This window comes from Acinonyx jubatus, chromosome D4, assembly GCF_027475565.1.
Source record: "Acinonyx jubatus isolate Ajub_Pintada_27869175 chromosome D4, VMU_Ajub_asm_v1.0, whole genome shotgun sequence".
Classification (NCBI taxonomy): domain Eukaryota; kingdom Metazoa; phylum Chordata; class Mammalia; order Carnivora; family Felidae; genus Acinonyx; species Acinonyx jubatus.
In genome coordinates, this window is record NC_069391.1 from 60210901 (window position 1) to 60233687 (window position 22787).

A 22787-nucleotide genomic window follows, 5' to 3' on the forward strand; every position below is an offset into this window, starting at 1 on the left:
GTGGTGCCAATTGAATTAACATGTTAAACTGTCCTGTCAATCAGCTGCAAAATAATTCACTATTGATAATGATACAATGCCAAAGTTTATAAGTAATTTACTTCTTAACTAGTATATACAATAGAGGGGGTACAAATCAACTCTATAGAAGTCATCATTCTCACTCATATGAATTCTGATTTTTTTTTCCTTTAATGATAGAGAAATAGATGGAAGTGAAGTTAACACACTTGGAATTGTATATATCACTAAATATGCCCACAGGATTAAGTAGTACAGTTGAACTTTATTTATAATGTATGAGAGCTGGACAGAAAGGGTAGAGAGAACCGTGGCTATAGAATGAATCTCCATGAAGTCTCTCATAATTATATCTTTTCCCTTCCATTCTCTTCATCACTATGCCTGGTTTGGATTTAGACAATTTTGCTTCCTAGTTGATCTCTCTGCCTCTTTTCTCTATTCTCTGTCCCATCTGCAACCCACTGTTGACCTGGCTGTAGATTAATCTTCCTAGAGCGTAATTCTGATGATCCATCACTTCCTTGTTCATTTTATAATGTCCTTCCAGGGTATTTGCAGCACCTGTGAGGTGTTCCCATTAGTTTTATCTAAAATAACTTTCCTTCCCCTACTCTGTATGACCACTAAACAGGATGACATTGCTTTCTCCCAACCTCCAAGGCTCCAAGCCATTCCTCTGAAATGACTTTCCCCTGCTTTTTATTTTTTTTAAAATTATTTTTTAACGTTTATTTATTTTTGAGACAGAGAGAGACAGAGCATGGACGGGGGAGGGGCAGAGAGAGAGGGAGACACAGAATCTGAAACAGGCTCCAGGCTCTGAGCAGTCAGCACAGAGCCCGACGCGGGGCTCGAACTCACATACCGCAAGATCGTGACCTGAGCCGAAGTCTAACGCTTAACCGACTGAGCCACCCAGGCGCCCCATTCCCCTGCTTTTTAGAAGACTCCTTATTTTACAAGAGTCAGCTTGAAAGCAAACTCTAAAGTTCTATGTGTACTGAAATGCAAAGATTTCTAAGATACACTGTTCCTTGCAAACAGCACTATGAAGAAAATTATATATAATATGCCACTTTTGAGCAAGAAAGGGGAAAAATAAGAATACATGTATTTGCATTTTTTTCTTGGATTTGCAGAAAGAAACTCTAGAAGGACATGAGACTACCTTGTTTAGTTTTGGGGGGTGGTAAGGAAAAGAGGGAAGAGTGAGACTTTTTGTTGCACACCGTATATCAGCCTGATCCATGACAAGATAGTACATCATCAGAATAAGGATTAATAAACAATCATCAAAACTAAAGCAACCTCAGGAAAGCATTTCTCAACGCCCTATTCTATGTTTCATATTATGCCTTGGGTTTAAGCTATTTTCAGTTTCTTTCTTGACTCTTGAAATACATTTAAAAAAATCTGAGCAGATATCCTGACTTATTGATTGTTTTATTCCCCACCTTCAGGCCTGAGAACAATGCCTTACAAATGCCTGGTGTTTATGATATTTCTGAACTTGTAGAAAGTTTCTCCCCAGCCTCAAGGGTTTGAAGGATGAAGGATTCAAAGGGAACATCTCCTCACTAGCTTTAGAGCAGTGATTGACTGCTTCTCAGTATGTTCAGAAGTGAGAGGGATCTTGACAAAAGATAAATGAGTCTTCTAATTCATTAACCCTTCAAGCTCACTGGTTTCATTCATTAATGTACTCATTTATTCATTCAATAAATATATATTTAGCTACTAATTTGTGTCCAGGCACTGTGTAAGGCATTGAGCATCCACTGGTGAGGGAGATGAAGAATAAGTAAATGTAAAATAAACTTGCATGATATTTACAAAGTGTGAAAAGTCCCATGAAGCAAATAATGAGTAAAAGTAGAGACTAAAGTTTTATTTACAGGCCTCCTAATCCCACCAAAGGGCCCAGTATTCCCAGATTACTATTTTTTTTCTGCTTAAACAATGGAAATTTATTTCTCATAGTTCTGGAGACTGTGAAGTCCAAGATCAAAGCACCAGCAGATCAAGTGTCTGATTAAGGCACTCTTTCTGGTTTGCAGACAGTTGCCTTCTCATTTCCTCACAGGGCAAAGAGAGAGACAGACTTGTAAGGGCACCAACTTCCTTCATGAGGGCCTTACCCACATGGCCTAATTACCTCCCAAAGGGAGAGTATTGGGGATTAGGATTTCAACATATGAATTTTGGAGAGGCACATTTGGTCTAACTTTCTTCCCCTTCCTTTTCAAATGCAAACTACATTAATTCCAACCCAACAGTTCTCAAATTCTTAACTTGTTCCAGTATCAACTATGAAGTCTAAAGCCCAAAGTATCATCCAAAATATCCTCTAAATGAGATATAGGGGAGAGTGAGGTAGACTCATCCTGAGGCAAACTGCTCAGCTGTGAACCTGTGGAACCAGACAATTTATGTACTTCCACAAAAATACAGTGCTGAGACAGGCACAGGACATTCCCATTCCAAAAGAGAGAAGTAGAATAGAAGGAAGGGGTAATGGATCCCAAGTAAGTCTAAAACCCCCAAGGCCAATTACCTGAACTCTTAAGAATAATCCTGTTTGGCTCAATGCTCTGCTTTCCAGACCCACTGGGGTGGCAGGCCAGTCTCCACCTCAGAAAGGTGTGGTGGAGGAGGGGGTATCCAGCATGCCTGAGGCTCCAGGCAGCCCTACCCCATGTAAGATCACTCTCTGTCCCTTTCATAAGTCCATCTTAAATCATTCATATTTTTTTTTTAGGGTATAGATTTTTGTTGTTGTTGTTGTTGTTAATTTAAAAACACCTCTTAATGGTAGAATCTTATTTACTGGAAAAGCATTGCAAATAAGGAAATCTTGAGATCTAGAGGAATCTATGTGGCAAAGATTCAGCTTAAACAAGTCCTCAGGATGGCTTCCATTTCCTTCTGGTTCTTGAGCTAATCCCAGGAGTGTTTAGTATTTTTTTTTAATCTTTGACAGGAGTTATACTTAGTGTATATGTCTTAATTTATGCATTTATTTATCTTTTAATAGGTCCAGAACTGCTGAAGACTCACATCTTGGATAATGAGAGAGCTATGGCTTTACAAGTAGGTGGTAGGAATGACAGGCATGTCTATAAAGCAGAGATTTTTCAACCTGGCTTGCACAGTAGAGTCATCTGGGGAGATTTTAAAAAGTATGATGCTTGAGACCCACCCCTTGTTTATTTTTCTTTAATAGCTCTGGAGTGAAAGAAAAGAGTGGATAATTTCAGAAGGCTGCCCAGCTGACTCTAAGGTTCAGTTAAGGTTGAGAACCACTCTTTAAAGCAATTTATAAGGGGAAGCCTGTGTCCTCGAGGGGGTTATCATCAACAACAATACAGAGTAAAATGAGAAAATTGGATAAATTATGTTGATTAGAAATAGCTGAATGAAGAGTGGGAAGATTCTTAATGGCAACAATTACCATTTGTTACATTTGTTATAAGTAATCACAACCCAAAACATGGCTTAATTTCCCCTTTTAACAAGTGAGGAAACTGAAGCTTGTCCAAGTTCAGTGAAATGCCCTTCATCACCAGACTACTAAGTGACAAGGTCAGAATAAAGAATGGGCAAAATCAGACACAGACATTTTTTTTTTTTCTCACTTGACTTAAAGAGGTTATGAAATGACCCAAGGTTAAATGCAGAGAGGAAGCCAGACTCATTGGAATATATTTGTAATTAAGACTTATGGGTTCTAATTTTGGTCCTTGTGTGTAACTTTGAACATGACTTCCCTTTAGGTTCCCCATCCATAAAAAAGAATAAAACAGCAATATATCAGGCCAAACTGTTTCAAGGATTCTGTGATGATTAAGGAATAAACTGTAAGGTACTTAGTGAATACAAAGTCATGGAAGATGCTAAACAATAAAGTATTTTGGAAAGGTATGAAATTGTGTTTGTTTTTAGCAAACTTAAAACCTGTAGAACCATTCTGTATGATTCATATTTTTGTGAAAGGGACTCAACACGTGATCACACAAAGAAGCACATGGGTTTTCTGTGCATAATATCTGAAACTTGTCAAATATATATATATATTTTTTTTTTCTCACTGAGGCTATGCTTCTTTTTCAAGGAATTTTTGAGGTGGGGAAGACTTGAATAATTCTCTTGTCACTGTTGTTCACAAAGAAGAGTGTTACTTTGTGACCCAACACTCTCTGTCCCCTAAAGAGAGAATTCCTCAAGCCTTAAAATGACAGTTCCAGGAATCACATCTCAGGTCTCCGTATCCCTGCAACCTTGTGCTGTGCTCTATGAATTCAGGTGATGGGCCCATGGTCAGAAGTGTGATGGGGATACTCACAGTCACAGAATAAGCTAGGGTCAGCGTTACTCAAAGACAGAGGCAGAAAGTCTTTAGCACTAAAAGAAGTACAGTTATATTATGAAATAGAAAACAACTGCACATAGCTAGCTAGACTTTTTATGACAGGCCACTTTGGCTTGTGCTTGTGATTACCCAGGAACTTCCACTGCAAGGAACTTCTGAGAGTAGACCCACCTGAGACCAGAGGAAAAGTTACATCCAGGACTGAAATACCCTTCTCATCTGTTAACCTCTATTTTGGAATTTGGTGCCCCTTCCTGTCTCAGTTGTCTCCTGTGGAAAATGTGGGTCATGAAAATATATTCCCCGACAAACTGACAAGGATGATTTTAAAATCAACTGAGAAAGAACACAAAAAATGCTTTTAAAACACAAAATACAGGACAAATAGAAGTTGTCTTTTTTAATTATTATAGTAGAACATCATGTCTTCATGCCTTATTTAGCACTTAAACATTTAAATTCTAATGTATCATGTTATACATATATTGGAACTTCTTAGATTGTTTAGTTGAGCATATTTAATGTTTAAAATAGACCCCAAGATCCTTGGCTCTTATTTCTTGGGTAATAAACTAAAAAATAATATTTTGTATAGTAGTCAGGGTTCTCCAGAGAAACAGAATGAGTAGAGTATACATTAATAACTAGAAAGAGGTTTAGTATGAAGGACTGGCTCAATGATTGCAGGGGCTGAGAAATCCCATGATCTGCTGTCTGTAAGCTGAAGGTCAAGGAAGGCCAGTGGTATAATTCTAATTCAAACTCAAAAGCATGAGAACCAGAAATCGATGGTGTACAAAGTCCTGGTCCATATCTGAAGACCTAAAAACAAGGAGCACTGATGTCCCAAGGCAATAAAAGGTGTGCACCCCAACCCAAGCAGAGAACAAATTTGCCCTTCTTCTTTATTTTTGTACTATTCAGGTCCTCAACAGATTTGATGATGCTCATCCACATTAGTGAGGGTATTAATTTACAAATTAGCCCTGCTGCATGGAGGGCAAGGAGATGAATAAAGAGGCAGGCCACTCCAGATTGGTAGGTAACAGTTTTAACAAGCCAGAGAGGGAACTTACTGGAACAACTTCACGATGAGTAGATCTCTGCACCCACATGCCAGAATATTAAAAGTTAAATAGAGGGCTTAACTGGGTTTACTCACATACACTGTCCACATGTTGTCAACAAACATGGTACTCACTCAAGACAGCTCTGGTGCAGTCCTTAAGGCAGTTTCTGCAGGGAAGACAAGCAGAATGCACATTTCGAGAACTGGGGAGGGATGAGGACCTCCAATTGCCCAGGTGCAGGTGCAGCTGTCAAGTCCTCTCAGTAACCTCCTCCAGAGGAGGACCATCTTCTTTTCTTGGTCTTCTGATTCAAATGCTAATCTCTTCCAGAAACAGTCTCACATACACACCCAAAAATAATGTTTTACCAGCTGTCTGGGCATCCTTTAGCCCAGCCAAGTTGACACATAAATTTAACCACTACAAACTATAAGAGGTGCTCAAAATACCTTTTAAAATTATTTTAATATAACCATATTTGAAAAGATGCTTCGTATGAGAAAGAGGAGAGAGCATGGAGAATGACCCATTTTTTTTTTTTTTTTTTTTTTTTTTTGCCATCATAAGATTTGTGGTAGATGTCCATCATTTTTGCCTGCCTAGGACTTCATCCAAATTTTCCTTATGAAATCATCCCTTCTTTTCTCATTTCATATGATTTGATTGGAGTTTATCCTGCCCTAGTGCAAGGTGAGCCTTGGCCTGAGCCAATAAACATATGCATCCTGTTAGCTACAATGATTGATTCAGGAATGAGCAACTGAACCAATTTTGAACAACACAAATTAGGTTCAAGATTTCTGTGGAACTGCAGGGAAAGAAATAAGCCTTTTTTTTTTTTTTTATAAGGACACTAAGAAGATAAAAGCCATGAATGGAGCTACTAGCAGCCATTCTGTCAACACAAGGAGAAAGTCTGTCTGAGTTTGAAACCATTACAGAAGAATAATGGAAAGAATGAGATCAAGTCAGAATATATACTCTAAACCCTCTGCTTTTAGCCATGACCAACAGATTGGGCCATTTTGATCTGTGAACAAATCATTCTCTAATTTAGCCAAGGTTTTGGGGTTTTGTTTTGTTTGGTCTCTTATAACTAAAAGAATTTGACTAAAGCAACATTTATAATTTTTCTTTCAGATAACTCAATGGATATCTGTCTTCTCCATGAGGCTGAAGACTGAAGGAATCACATCTGTCTTTTGATTTTTAAATCCCCAGTGTCTAGCAGAGCGCTTGATATGTGGTAGAAGCTCATTATATATTGGTTGAGTAAATGCATGAAAAAAAAATAGAATACCCATACTCAAGGATGTTTTGGCTTAGAATTGATTCACTGTCTCAAATGCAGCTGGATTGTTGCCATTGATTTCTAGGGATATTTTAGCCTGATGAGTGAAAAAGCTTGAGGGGGCACTTGTTTCCAAAAAAGATCTAATTTATCCTCTTCCCTTCCATTCCTGACCAGTTTGCAACTTCTTTTTACCATATGCAATCCTTATTAAATTTAAAATGTCTCAGAATTTCCTAGTAGCTTGATACTTTCAAATATAACTCGTATCATAGGAAATATTAGAAAAATTATAGAATGTACCCCTGCCCTCCCCCCACCACCTTCTTTTGAGACCTACTACCTTTCTTATTTGGGTTGCAATCTGGATTTCTCAAAAGTCTGCTAAAGTTTTATTTGGCCTATAGTTTGCATGGATCCTCCCCACATGTTTTCTACCCCACCCTTAAATAAGGCCAACACAGGTTGACTTTTGCTTAAGCTAATTTTCATCTCTGTGCAACAATTAAAATTTATTCACCAGAGATTATGACCAATAAACACCACTAACTTTAAACCATATCCTTACTCCTGTCCAATACATCCCAAAGTTTGTTGAGTTGATGAGTATTAATTTATTCATTCATGTTCCCACCTGTGCATCTAAATTTAGACACATTTATTTGGTCACAGGAAAATTATAGTGAGAGAAAGGTTAGGGTGTAATGGATTAAACATGCAACATTTAGGTTGTAAGGAAATTCTTCAAATACTAACCCAACCAAGAACTCAAGCACAGGATCAGTGTCATTAGTTAGAATGAGCGAATAGACAATGAGCTGACCAATTATAAAGATTATTCTTGAATTTTATAATGAAATACTCTTTGCTTCTTGTCCATATCCTTAGTAAAATTGTATGGAGACTGCAGAGCAGGTGCTCAACAGGTATGCTTTTAAAAAGTGTTGATTGCCATATCGATCACTATAACTATTTAGGCTTAGTCCTGAAAGCTATTCATTCCTTTGTTTATTAGTTCTAATCAGCATCATTCTGAGTGCTATTATACTGCCTTGTAAACAATATTGTTTTGCAACCTTAAAGTCAGTAATTCTGTAGAAATTAAATTGGGTTTACAGTAAATCCATGATTACCATATAATCTGTGGAGTCTAAATAATGATGTACTTAGCTGTAGAATTGCATGTAAAACACAGAGCGATGATTACATGGCTATTTGAGGCCTAGGAAAGTAAGCGATGCCAAATGTTTTGATGGTTGAAGAGCTGAGAAATCTTTTTGTTTTTAATGTTTCAATTTAAATATTATCTTTAAACGTCTTGATACTACCCTAGATGCCTTAAAAATGGCTTTAAAATCTACTACTAAATATTATGCCTTACATTGTATGTTGCGAGCTGTTTAATAAATTAAGACTTGTTACAAATAGAAAATCCATCTGATTTAAGGTGACAATAGAAAAAACTAAGCAGGCTTGCCTTTAGCAAATAATTCATCTCTGTTTTAAGGGGATCTTTCATGAAAGTGTTCAGTTTAAGCTTTAAGCAATGTTTTTAGACAAAAGAACAATTAGTCAAATGAGCGTTTCATCCAAGGGCTCTTGCCTTGCAGTTTTTCTAAAGGTCTCAGTCATGACTAGACATGCTCTTAATTAAGTTAAATCAATGTATATTGCTCTCCTAATACAGCCCAAGCTCTGAGCCATGGTAATTACTGAATCTTGCAGAGTGGCCCACAGAGATATCTACAGAGGTGATATGATTGGTCAAAGTCATACTATTGCTTCATGGCAGTGTTTCGTCTAAAACTGATATGTCTTACCTCCTAATCCAGAGTCTTCCACACTACATCAAGCCCTGTAGAGAAACCACCATAAATTAGATGTAGACCCCACTCTTAAGGGGCTGAAAATTTAGTAGAGAATATGAGACAAGAAGAGCCAAAATATCACAATAACTAAAGAGCAAGAAAGCTATCACAGAGGTGTTATTGGGTAATAATGAGCAGCATGGGGCTGGCATTTCAGTAGCCCAGAGATTAAGCCAACTACAGGAAGATGTGATCTCCACTAAGACACTTACTAATTCTAACCTTAATTCTTTTTCTGTAAAATTAACAAGTAGGATTGTTGTGAGGATGAAGTGTAATAATCTGTGTAAGTTAAATTCTTAGCACAGTGGTTGGTACATGGAAATAATTCAGTAAATTTTAATTATTATTAATGGAGGGGGAAATTATGAGAGTGTCATTAGTGGGAAGGGACCACCAAATTAGTACAACTGGGAAAGGCTATGAGGAAATAGCATTTGTGAAGCAGGAAGGACAACCATGGGCCTCAGAGTTGAAAGAGAAGGAGACGGTGACATCTTCAGCAAGATTGTAGTATGTAAATATGGGAAAGTAACAAGGAAGAAAAATGAGAGGCATAGAAACAGCATGCAAGGGGCGCCTGGGTGGCTCAGTTGGTTAAGCGTCCGACTTCAGCTCAGGTCATGATCTCGCAGTCCGTGAGTTCAAGCCCCGCGTCAGGCTCTGGGCTGATGGCTCAGAGCCTGGAGCCTGCTTCCGATTCTGTGTCTCCCTCTCTCTCTGCCCCTCCCCCATTCATGCTCTGTCTCTCTCTGTCTCAAAAATAAATAAAACGTTAAAAGAAACAGCATGCAAAACTTCCATTTGGGCTGAATTCATATTTAAGAAATAATAGTAACTGTATTAACCATCGATTCATAGGACTGAGATGACAAAGACATGGGAGACCACAATAATATGCAGGTGAGTTAGACCCTTCTCATGGGGAGTTTTGAGTCCACAGATGGGCATGTGAAATGTTGAGGGATGACCGAAAACTTGGAACAGTAGAGGTATGGCATAGTTGGACCTGGATTTCTGAAAAATGATTTTGGCAGTGGTGGGAAGGATACACTGCAAAAGGAAAGAATACTTTGCAGCCACAGCAGAGAAAAGCCCACCACAACAGTTCAAGTGATGGAGACATAAGTCTGAAATAGATGGTGGCTATACAGAGGATATAATGGAGAGGGACAAGAAATGTGGTAGATTATCTTCCCAAGGGCTACCATAACAAATACCACAAACCAAGTAGTTTAAACCAATAGAAATTTATTCTCTCCTAGCTCTGAGGGTAGAAATCCAAAATCAAGGTGTCAGTAGGTCTGTGCTTCCTCTGAATGTTCTAGAGAAGCATCCTTCCTTGACTGTCTCCTAGTTTCTGGTTGTTGTCAGCAATCCTTGGTATTCTGTAGTTTATATCTTGCATCACTAATAATCCCTGACTCCATCTTCATGTAGTCTGTCCCTGTGTCCAAATCTCCATCTTCTTCCTTTTATAAAAGTTCCAGTCATTGGATTTAGGGCTCACTCTACTCCAGCATGAACCCATCTTAGTTAACTATATAAACAATTCTGTTTCCAAATAAGACCACAGTCACAGGTACTGGAGTTAGAACTTGTACAGTTCAACCTACTATATGTGGTAACCACAAACTTGAAACATGCTAAGATGTGGGAAACCAGAAAGGGGTCACTTCCATTCTCCTGCTTCCATGTTTTTTTTCTAGTAAAAAGAATAAAAGAAGAAGTAGTCTTTTTGGTCCTTTGATTGGATTAGTTGAGCTCATTGAATAGGCCACATATGAGCAGACTTCTATAAACTGCCCTTCACTGAGGTTAAGCTAATGTGTACTTTCCTGTTCTGACAGCTTCCCTGGCTCTCAGCTGAAGGAGAGAAGATCTCCTCAGGAAGAGGTTTAACACCTGGGGAAAAAAGAGGATGTGGATCCAAACTGAATACCAGGCTTTATATACCTGTCTGAGCCTCAGTGTCATAACCTATAAAATGAACATATTGAGTTGATGTAACAAATAAGTGCTATTATCTCAGTACTTACTGTATATTTAAACACTATGACTTGGTGCCATTATAATGATTATTATTCCTTTTGTTAATAATAGCCTGGGGCACCGGGTTCTCTCAGTCTATTGGGTGTCCAAATCTTGATTTTTGGCTCTGGTCGTGATCTCACAGGTTTGTGGGATCAAGCCACATGTCAGGATCTGTGCTGACAGTGTGGAGCCTGCTTGGGATTCTCTCTCTCTCCCTCCATCTCTCTCTCTCTCTCTCTCTCTCTGCTACTCCTTCCCCATCCCTCACTCTCTCAAAATAAATAAACTTAAAAAAAATAGCCATCTTTTGATTGTTTCTTTCATCAGACTGCCTCTCAGCTTATGTGACTTAACTTGCACTCCTGAATTGATCTCTGTGGGGGACTGTGCCACATTTGTCACTGGTATGCCAATTTTGAATGATTGTCTTTTTAAAAAAAAATTAATGTTTTTTTTTTATTTATTTATTTCTGAGACAGAGAGAAACAGAGCATGAGTGGGGGAGGGACAGATAGAGAGGGAGACACAGAATCCGAAGCAGGCTCCAGGCTCAGAGGTGTCAGCATAGAGCCCGACCGGGGACTCGAACTCAGAAACCATGAGATCATGACCTGAGTCAAGGTTGGTCGTTCAACTGACTGAGCCACCCAGGAGCCCCTTGAATGATTGTCTTAAGGCCACAGTCCAAAGGTAAATAGAGAAGATGTATGTCCCTTAACCCCTAGGTCATTTTATGCTTCCAACATAGCTTATATTTCCCTTTTCCATTCTCTCTAGGAAATTATTTATAAGTAAAATATCTAAACCACTGGGCATATTTTTTAAATTCATAGATCAAATCCTATTATGACAAACTCCAGGGGACATTTGAAACACATTTATTGTACTGAAATTTTGTTGTACTAAATATTGTTTGAAACATAAACTGTGGCTGAGAAATATTTTCCTGAATAGATTTTTATAAAACCAGTTGCTGTAATGGAGGATTGTTCCATAAACATCACATGAAAAAATTATCATTGCTTCCTCCTCCCACCTAGTATATTTCTTAATGTGATTCATATGCCTTTAGTTTTAAAAGCCACCCAAAGACAGTGTCCTTGACCTATGAAAACCTTCAGGTAGCTCAGTAGGTTGGTTGGTACTCCTCAAGGACAGGGGATGCTTGTCATTCATTCTTGTACCCCCAGGTCCCTGCCTGGTACTTGGAGAGTAACCAAAATAGTATTTGATAAATGGATGAATAACTAAATAACTGAATTCATTAGCATCAAATTAGAAGAACCCTCTTGAGACTGTGCCCCTTATCAGTTTATTTATAAACATTTACCAAAAATATTTTACATGTATTTAGTATCAAAGCAAAATTGGGGGTCTCACAAGAACAGAATGAGCTCCAAAGAATCATCTGAGTACCACCTGCAGGCCAATCAAAATATTGTTTCTAATTGGCATTCCTACAAGTGGTTAATTTTTCCCCTATGCCTGACTTGAAAGCACTCAGGTGCAAAATTTGTTCCTCTCTTTGAGACTATCTTAATAATCACTCCCTGTCTGAATCTTGGAACCAGAATCCCCCACTGATGGGTACAAATGAGGGAGAAATATTGTCAGCACACATGGGCACTGGCTCGTAGCAATGAAGATTTATTTGATCCAGTCAGCCAAGTGATCACCAGAAGCAAGTAATCAAGAGAATGAAATTCTAGGATGGGTTCCGCCAGTACCTCTTTTGTTCAACAATATGCCTCTGCCCATCTACACAGAGCTCAGTCCAGGGAATAGTGCATTTGTTAACTCAAATCTTGTTTGAAGATATTGACCCTAAAAATATTGAGACTTTGGAGCTCAATTTTTGTTCTTAAATTACTTTAAACTTTTGTTTGTAGCTCAGTCGATGTCACTGGGATTTATTTGGCTGCTGGCTCTGAGTCGGTATTTGAAAAGAGCAGCACCATATGCAGCACATGCATATTCAATGGTGCAGTTCTTTTTCTAGGGGGAGGGGGGAGTGCCAGGACTCATAGCTCACAATATGAATTTGCATTCCACTTTGCATAAATTTGCATGTAGACTTCATAAGCCTCTAATTTCAAGTATGTAAAATGAAACAAATCAATGCAATCTATGGCAATTGTTTTCCAAGGCATTAATCACATGAAATACATACCAGCTTTCCTTAACCAATTAATTTAATCATACCCAAGGTTAGGAGAGACAGGGAAGTGGTGAATAATGGCTGTTAAGTGCTTGGCCTAAGGCTGGAAGGATATGCAGACTAAACATTGCTCCAATATGTCTTCTTTCTAACCCCTATGCCTACCGTGGAGATTATGTTGTTTGCCCACTATTTCACCTCTTCTCTCTTCAGTGAGTGGCCATAAGACTTTGAGCAATGAAATGTGGGCAAAAACAATGCATGTCCCCTCAAAGCAGCAGTTTTAAGACCCCACACGTGGTTCAATATCTCTCATTTTCTGCCATGATATAAGCACTATGCCATCTAGAGAATGCTGTATTTTCTTGAACCCCAGGGTGCTGTAAGTTGATGATATTTTCATTTGTTGTTGCTGCAGCATATTCTAGTCTATTCTGACTGATGATGCTTTTGTAGAATTATTACAATGAACTTTAGCTTCAGAGGTTTGTGTCAGTTTTGAGTACATAAGAATATGTGTGCAGTGTTGGGGTGGAGACAAAATATTAAATGATATGGTTCATGTGGTTAATAAACATATGAAGCAACTGGAGAAATAATCCATACATTCAAGATCAACTAAATGTCACCACAATGAAGAATAATAGAAGACATATTTTATCCTCCCTAATTGAGATGGAATAGACTATTTATAATACTTAAGATTGGCAAATTCATAAAATTTGGTCTGTATTTGAGACACATGCCAACTTTCTCTTTGGAAGTGCTTTGGAATTCTTCAGGTTCCATTTGGGGAAAAGTCTCAATTAACTTTTTTAAGGTTTTTAAACACCTTTTGTTAGTATCTTTCAATCCACTATTAATTTAAGAGTAGAGGAATTTGAAACCAAAGGAAAGTACATAGTGAATTTTCAAACATGAAATCTTAAATCGAATCTGGAAAACTAGATCTTTATGTTTTTCCAAAGTGCAAAAGTTTGTGTGGCAGGAACTGAAAATAATATAGGAATACAGATTATAGAAATACATGGTAAAACTTGCCTTCCAGCCAACTAAATCTAGTGGCTTTTCTTCTACTTCCACAATGCTGTCCTACAAACTCCAGGGTTAAGCAGTCCAACACTGACCCAAGGATGCAGAATGTCAAGGGAAGAAGAAACATGCAATACCAAAGATTATTTTTATTCTCATAAGGAAAAGATTAGAAATGTAAATAAGATAGCTCCTAACAGAAATGAAGGAATCATAAATCACAAGTGTGTGGGTTCTTCTTCTTTCCCCAGGCCACATAGCCAAAAAATGGTTGTGCATTTTGCAAACTCTTCTGCACTAAGTACATTACTATTTATGCTGTCTGGATTACATGGTAATCACCCTTGAATAGAATCTGCTTCCTTCCCAGTATAATCTCTACATAATTAGTCGTTTGAAGGTTGCCTAAGAACTTTAACAGACCTCCAGAAGAATGAATTTTCTCTAAAGAAAGAAAAAAAATTTACACAAATTTTATGCTATATGAAACAAACCTCAAGGAAAAAAGTAAACACTTAAAGTGCTAAAACACGGGGAAAACAAAACAAAAAGAGAGAGAGATGGCAGTCTATCAAAGGATGGGAAGGTTATTTTACTTCCCCCCAGTTGCCCACAAGTGTACTTGCATCTTTGATACTTTTTGGACGAAGAGATCTTCCAGCAGAGTGAGACTCTCCTGGTAGTTCTTATATTACAAATGCCACAGAATGGTTTTTCTTCACTAAATCAATTTCTTGCCTATAGCCAGAAACAGTATGTATGATTAGACGACTGGTTTTGAAAATCATTTTCTGAGCTCTTTCCCATCTCAAATGTTTCAGAATTAGCCAGAAGTGGACTTGAACTTTTAAAAGTGGATTGATTCCTAGAGTAATAAACACCTGCTAACTCAGCTTTTGAATGAAAACTGATCTTCCAATTTAAGAGGCATTTAAATCAAGCCCAGCGATTAATTTTATGACTATTATTCTAAATTCACTTTCTGTTATATTATTTAAATCCTTTTTGATCAGTTCATTAGCTGTTGTTATTTCCTGGAGATTCTTCTGAGGGGAATTCTTCCGCTTGGTCATTTTGGATAGTCCCTGGAGTGGTGAGGACCTGCAGGGCACTTCCCCTGTGCTGTGGTGTATAACTGGAGTTGGTGGGCGGGGCCTCAGTCCGACCTGTTGTCTGCCCCCAGCCCACCGCTGGGGCCACAGCCAGACTGGTGTGCCTTCTCTTCCCCTCTCCTAGGGGCGGGATTCACTGTGGGGTGGCGTGGCCCGTCTGGGCTACTTGCACACTGCCAGGCTTGTGATGCTGGGGATCTGGCGTATTAGCTGGGGTGGGTGGGCAAGGTGCACGGGGGCAGGAGGGGCAGGCTTAGCTCGCTTCTTCTTAGGTGATCCACTTCAGGAGGGGCCCCTCTTCCGTGGGCCTCTCATCTGCGCTTGGCTCCGGAGACTCCGTTCTGCTAATCCTCTGGCGGTTTTCTGGGTTATTTAGGCAGGTGTAGGTGGAATCTAAGTGATCAGCAGGACGCAGGGTGAGCCCAGCCTCCTCCTACGCCGCCATCTTCCCTCTCTCCTCGTCAAAATAATTTCATTGAAACGAGGATTATTTTCAGTTCCCCATTTAGGGCGATCTGGAGAGGAGAGCTTAATCCAGCGAGACCAGATAGAATGTTCTAACAAAACCTCCAGAGTAATTAACAGGCTTTATCTACCCAAGGAATGGAACAAATAGGAAGTTCAGGTTCTAAGGAGCTGCCTTGTTTGTGCCAGTGGCCCCACGCTAGCTCTTTATTAATTGCACCACCTGGGATGCTGATAGCGAACTGAACTTTGGAACATTTCAGGCCTGGCATGGAATGCAGTTTTTACACAAGTGTCTTGTGGTTCAGAAATCCGATTTCACAGCTTATCTTCCGTTAGATGAAAGTGCTTACGGTGTGTCTGGAGCTGGAGTAAGTTCCTGCGGGTGCCCAAGAGCAGGGGCCTCCTCTCTCCTCTCATTAATTTGCTGATGCCTAACTGCACTGACGCAGCGGTGAGATACCGGGGAGAGAGGAGGAGGCATTTAAATCAGAGAAGGGGTGAGGTAGGGACATCATATAGAATACAGTCTTTCAAAAATGAGTGTTAATTAAAAAAAAAAGTCACAGGTCTTGTGATAAGATTGTGTTCACTGGCAATCAAGTGGACCCTATCTCCATAGGGATATTTCCTGAGAGTGCTCCAACAATTCTGAGTTCTAAAACTTTCCTTCAAGAGAATGAGACTTTCCTATAGCTGTCTCTTAAATTTGTCAATTGTCTGAGCCTTGGCCATGCAGTGGTTTGAACAGGGAACTACGGGGTTGTCTGATCTTTTATGGGAGGGGTGGAGGGGCTTGGGGATTAAAGTCTGATTCATGATTTGTGATTAACCTGACACGTTCTCTTTTGAGAGAGTAGAAGACACAGTATCCAATCTCATCCTCTCACAGGAGTTTCTTCAGCTGCATATTTCTATTTGAAAGCAGGACTTTAGTCAGATTCAGAGGAAAAAATAAGTTAGGCAGAAACGTTGAGACTGAGCAAGAATGCTGGATCATTCAAGTCTTCCAGCCCCCTTGGATCCACCTAGTCTTCCTCATTTCTCCCCCTAGTTAAATGTATAGAAATTTCCCCACTGCTCTCTATGTCTTTCAAGACTTTCCTATAGCTTTGCAGTCAAATTGGTAGTAATTTTCCACTGGTATGAAAGGAAGCTTCAGATGTGACCTATGGTCTCAATGTCACCATAATTTAGCCATCCCTAATATGCCCATTCTTTGGAACACCAACTTTTATTGCTATAATAATTCTCACATTATTTATAAATAATATAGTGCTATAAATACTGACCTTCAGGGCCAGCACAAGATCTTTTTAATCAGGCTTTTGCCTGGTTGAGGTAAGACTCCAACTCTTCATAACATTTTATTGCAGATAGCTATGTTAAATTTTCTAAAAATGTCTAGAACATATAGGGACATAGATATTGTGCACCCATAGAGTGACATTGTAGGGTTCAGAAACAAGCACAGTGGAACCCCATTGTGACTCCAATGTTCTATGATAAGGAAAACATTGTCAGATTTTACACTAAGGAAATAAAGTGGGGTCTTGTTTCAACAGTGGATTTTATTTCTAGGGAGGCACTAATTTGATCCTCCAAAGGAACAAACCCATGCTACTTTTAAGGAGGTACTACTTTACTTTATTTTCCCCTGTGAAACAGGTGAGATTATTTCCCTATATACAAAGGAAAACAAGTAAACAAATGATCTTGAGATTTAAAAACATGGGCGACTCTGGTACTGGAACAAAATGAAAAATGAAATAATCATGGTTTCAGGGAAGCTCTCTATTCAGGAGGTCATGAAAAAGAAATTGTCCCCAGTTAGGGTAACATCAGGAAATAGACTTATACACAGATGGTTGAGTTGAAGAGGTTTTGATGAGGGGACTATTCATATTAAGAGTGGGTGATTTAAACTGACCAGTGAAGAGGTTGAGGCACCCAGAAGTTAGCAAGAGTGGAGAGTCATTATTGCTCCTACATATGATGGGGCAAAGGAAGAAAAGTGTGTTACTGAAGTCCAGTGAGACTTCATATACCGGTCCCTATCTATAGTATCTATAGTAATGAAAAGGTATAGACCTTACCAGAACCATAGCATGGAACAGGAAGCAGCAAGAAAGAAATGCCCCAACTTCTTTGCCCTCCAAAGCTAAAATCTCCTGCTGGTGCCTTCAATGGCTGAACCCAATGAGAAGAGAGTTCAAAGGAGCCTGGATGATGTGCCCCATAGGTTCAGTCTGCAGGAGCTCAGGTTATAGCAGAACATGAATCAGGGGGATGTGGGAGGACAAAAAAAGGAAACAGACAGTATGCTGAGGCAGGCTATTGTCCACCAAATGTTCTTTTTCCTGTCTTCAGCAGGGTCGTATTTTGGTTTTAAGCAACACTGAGGCCTACACCAGCAAACTGCAGTGGAAATGTAAAACCCCATGCTTGTCAAGGGACTATTTGCCACAACTCCAAGTGTCTCAGTCTTAACTTATCTAGCTTTGCTTAACATAAAATCATGGAAGCTTTTCTTTTTCCAAGGTGCCTATTTATGATCTTTCTTCATCCCACTATTCTGTTTCTCTCCCCTTATACTTGATTATCCAAATTTATATTCTGCCTCTTTGTATATTACCTATATCAGATAACATTACAAAAGTGTCATCTTTACCAGATTTATTTGTAACAGACACCAGCATTTGAAATTAATGGCCAAGGGAACAATCCAGTTTTCCAAGTGTATGGGAGACCATGATATTTTGGGGTGAAGTGTGTTGTGGATAGACTAGGTTTGCCATAGTAATATTGCAAAAGCCTTCTCTGCCAAACATTCTGTCTCTATCAAACATTACAAGCTCATGAAAAGAAAGAATGAAAGCAAAGATTTGAGTCAATGAGGAACTCAGAGAACAGGAGGATGACTTTGAAGTGGAGGGGATACTGAAGGCAGACAGGAAACTTCCAAGTAGGAGGAAAATGGCATGAACAGAAGAAGTAGGACCCATAGTTGTACATCTGCTCCCAGGTATCAGGAAATTCTCTGAAAGCTACTTGATGGTGACCCATGAGGGAAATGCACTCTTTGCCTTGGAGGCAGCACAGAAAGGAAAACCGTTCTTTGTGGGGTTTATAATAGTCTAGGCCTCATGTAATATCTGGCTCTTCTCTTTCAAATCTGTGAGACTTTGTGTAAATTATTTTGCTCTTCCACATCCAAAATATGGGGAAAATACCTAACCTTTACAAATTATTAGAAGTAAATATGATGGCATGCATAAGGCATTAGACATATAGTAGGTATCCAAAGGATATTAATGTCCTTCTCTTCTTTTTAAAGTTTAAAATAATCCTGCTTTCTTTACCACATAATTTTGATATACTCAAATAGAGACCAACAATGGTTTCCCCTAAGTCAGAGGGGAAATTAATTTAGACTCTGCATTCCTCATGTTTATGTTTTCCATTTCAAAGCTCCCTTTTGTTGCTAACCCAACACATGTCATAAAAATAATTAAAAGAGAAAAATATGCTCACTTAAAAAGAAAGAAAAACAAAGCTCACAATATATGTCAGTGTAAGGAAACCTTATGCTAAGAGGCTAAATTTATTAGCAGAGAAGGAAAAGAAAGATCTAGAAAAAAGGGAGGGAGCAAAGCAAAACTGAGATTTTTACAAATCTTGTAAGCATGTCATTTTATAAGTCAAAGTGAGGACAAGAATAAGCGCTATTATGGCAATTTTCAGTCTGTTTGCTATTTTGATTGCTGTGAATATGCTGGGGAATGGCATCCACTTTCTGAAATGGCATGTATTTATGTACTGATAAATAAAGCAGCAAGCAAATCTGGGAGCCTCAAAACCAATAGGGCATTTCACTCCAGAGTAAGGTCTATGGAGCAGTTAAGCAGATTTGAGGCCTTGTGTAGGTATCTTCCTAACAAGGGCAGGGTGTAACTATCATCAGGTTACATCAACTGTGTATTAGTTCCTATGACTGCTGTAACAAATTGCCAAAACTAAATATTTGCTAATAATTACCACTTAGTGGTTTAAAACAATGTAAATTTATTATCTCACAGCTCTGGAGGTCACAAGTCCAAAATACCTTGACGGGACTTCATTTATCCTGGAGACTCTAGGAGAGAAATCTGTTCCCTTGCTTTTTCCAGCTTCTCAAGACTTCTTCTATTCCTCAGCTCATGGCCCCTCTGCTCATCACTCTGACCTCTGCTTCTGTTATCCATAACCTTTTCTTACTCTGATCCTCCTGCCTCCAGTTTATAAGAACCTTTGTGATTATTTTAAGACCATCTGTATAATCCAAGGTAATCTCCCCATCTCAATATCTTTAATTTAATTACCATTGTAAAGTCCCTTTTGCCATGTAAGGTAATTCATTCACAGGTTTAATGCATTAGGATATAGAGATCTTTGGGGGGCCATTATTTGGTCTGCCACAAGCTGTTTCCCTACAGGCTCATTTATCATAAATGCTACTAGTATGGTGCAACAGTGAGAAGCATGGCACTGTGGTCAAACTTCCTTGGCAAAAATCCTGCCTCCCCCCATCAATGGCTAGATGCCCTTGAGTAAGTTATACAGTCTTTCTGAGGATAATTCTAGTGACTACTTCTCAGATTGCTATGACTTTTAAACAAAAAAGAAGGCTTGCACAATGCCCAGTTAGGGTTAACTCATTATTTTTGTTGTTATTATTGTTACAAATGAAGAGACATACACTGTGGCTGGCCTGAGACTTTGCGGTGTTTCAGGCGCGTTGGTCGTGAGCTGAGCTGTATCCCGAATCAGGGAAGCCGTTGGGGAAATAGCCAACTCTGAACCTGCGCGGGCCGCTGTGTTGCGCTAGTTCTTCCCTTCGGACAGGGTGTCAGGTGGGCTTCCCTGAGGTTAGCCCTGCAGCGGTGCGCTTGCGCACTTGTCCTGGGCCCGCGCACTTATTACAGGGACTCAGTGGCCACACTGGGTACCCAGCCGGACTCAGGTTCTGCCATCTACCAGGAAAACTATGAACAGATGAAACTACTTGTAAATCAGCTCCATGAACAAGCACAGAAAATAAGATTAGGAGGCAGTGAGAAAGCCCGAGAACGCCACATATCAAGAGGAAAACCTTTAGCCAGAGAAAGAGTGGACAGTCTTATAGTCCCAGCGTCTCCATTTCTGGAATTATCCCAGTTTGCAGGTTACCAGTTATATGCTAATGAGGAGGTGCGTGCTAGTGGCATTATTACAGGCATTGGGAGAGTATCAGGAGTAGAATTATAATTGTTGCCAATGATGCCACCATCAAAGGAGGGACCCACTATCCCGTGACTGTGAAGAAGCATTTGTGGGCACAAGAAATTGCAATGCAAAACAGGCTCTCCTGCATCTACTTGGTTGATTCAGGAGGCGCAAACTTACATTGGCAAGCGGAAATATTTCCAGATCGAGATCACTTTGGCCGTATATTCTATAATCAGGCAATTATGTCTTCTCAAAATATTGCACAGATAGCGGTGGTCATGTGCTCCTGTATGGCAGGTAGTGCTTATGTGCCTGCAATGGCTGATGAAAACATCATTGTACGCAAGCAGCGTACCATTTTCTTGGGAGGACCCCAGTTGGTTAAAGCCGCAACTGGAGAAGAGGTCTCAGCTGAGGATCTTGGAGGTGCCAATCTGCACTGCAGAAAGTCTGGAGTAACTGACTACTATGCTTTGGATGATCCTCATGCCCTTCACATAACTAGGAAAATTGTGAGGAATCTAAATTATCAGAAGAAATTGGATGTTTCCATTGAGTCTTCTAAAGATCCTTTGCTTCCTGCTAATGAATTGTATGGAATAGTTGGCACTAACCTTAAGAGGAACTTTGATATCCAAGACGTCATTGCTAGAATCATGGATGGAAGCAGATTCAAAAGCCTTATATGGAGACACATTAGTTACAGGATTTGCTAGAATATTTGGATACCCTATAGGTATCATCGGAAATAACGGAGTTCTCTTTTCTGAATCTGCAAAAAAGAGTGCTCACTTCATCCAGTTATGCTGCCAAAGGAATATTCCTCTGCTGTTCCTTCAAAATATTGCCAGATTTAGGTTGGTAGAGACTATGAGGCAGAAGGAATTGCCAAGGATGGTGCCAAGATGGTGGCTGCTGTAGCCGGTGCCAATGTGCCTAAGATAACTGTCATCATTGGGGGAATCCTATGAGGCTGGAAACTATGGGATGTGTGGCAGAGCATATAGCCCAAGATTCCTCTACCTGTGGCCAAACGCTCATGTCTCAGTGATGGGAGGAGAGCAGGCAGCCAATGTGTTGGCCACAGTAGCAAAGGACCAAAGAGCACATGAAGGAAAACAATTCTCCAGTGCAGATGAAGCAGCTTTAAAGAGCCAATCATTAAGATGTTTGAAGAGGTAAGAAACCCTTACTATTCCAGTGCAAGGCTGTAGGATGACAGGATTATTGATCCAGTGGACACCAGACTGGTCCTGGATCTCAGTATTAGTCCAGCCTTCAACGCACCAATCCAGAAGACTGACTTCAGTATCTTGAGGATGTTACTGGAGTGTGAAGCATCTTCCATTGGACGTGTACCAAAATTAATATACGAGTAGCCTTAAAATTTTAGACTTTTCCAACATGTGGCTATTATGGCAAAATTGTTTTCTTAACACAGTGCATCATACTTTTCTGCATTAAACAAAAATCAATGAAGATATTTATTGATAAACTTCAATTCCTTGTCTATTTCTTTGAGAAATTTTTCTGTGGTTCAGCTTTCCCACCCATAAAAAAAAAAAAGAATAACTTTCGGTTATCCTTTCTAACCCACAAGTAGCATGAAAAGTCCCATAACCTATACACTGCAGGTATGATTGAGATTATTAACAGAAAGTCATTTTTCTTCTGAAATGATTGCTTTGCTGATTATGCATGGTGATATTTTACCACACACAATTTTTAAAAGCATCTATTACTCATCTTTTTAGCCACTACTCCTTCCCTTAACAGTCAGACTTGTTGTCTGCATTCAGGGGTCTATTTCCTACCAATTATCTCTTCATCCTTCTCCTCATTGCCTTCCCCTGCCAATAGCCTTCTCCAACGTTTACCTCCATGTTGCTCGGTGGGTTCTTTTCTGATTTTATCTGACTGAATTCTCTGAGGCATTCAGTGCAGTTGAATACTTCCTTCCCGCCATGCTGTCCTTAGCTTCCAGACCGAAACTTTAGGTTTCCTGCCAACCTCTTTGGCCCTTCTTGTTACATCTCCCTTGGCCTGCCCCTGTTCCTCTGGTGATTTCTCTCCTACTCCCTTTACTATTTGTCCTGATTTTTCATTAGCAAAACATA

At 39.5% G+C, this 22787-nt stretch overlaps 1 long non-coding RNA gene and 1 pseudogene across 1 annotated transcript; both read left to right on the forward strand.

Annotated features, from left to right (window-relative positions):
• The first annotated feature begins 3058 nt into the window (after positions 1–3058).
• Positions 3059–10832, forward strand: LOC113595878 (uncharacterized). The gene is made up of 3 exons (XR_008291189.1): positions 3059–3114; positions 6604–9525; positions 10473–10832. It is a non-coding gene; the product is annotated as an uncharacterized LOC113595878 (long non-coding RNA).
• A 4866-nt stretch (positions 10833–15698) lies between these two features.
• Positions 15699–22147, forward strand: LOC106984304 (methylcrotonoyl-CoA carboxylase beta chain, mitochondrial-like; annotated as a pseudogene).
• The last annotated feature ends 640 nt before the right edge of the window (positions 22148–22787 follow it).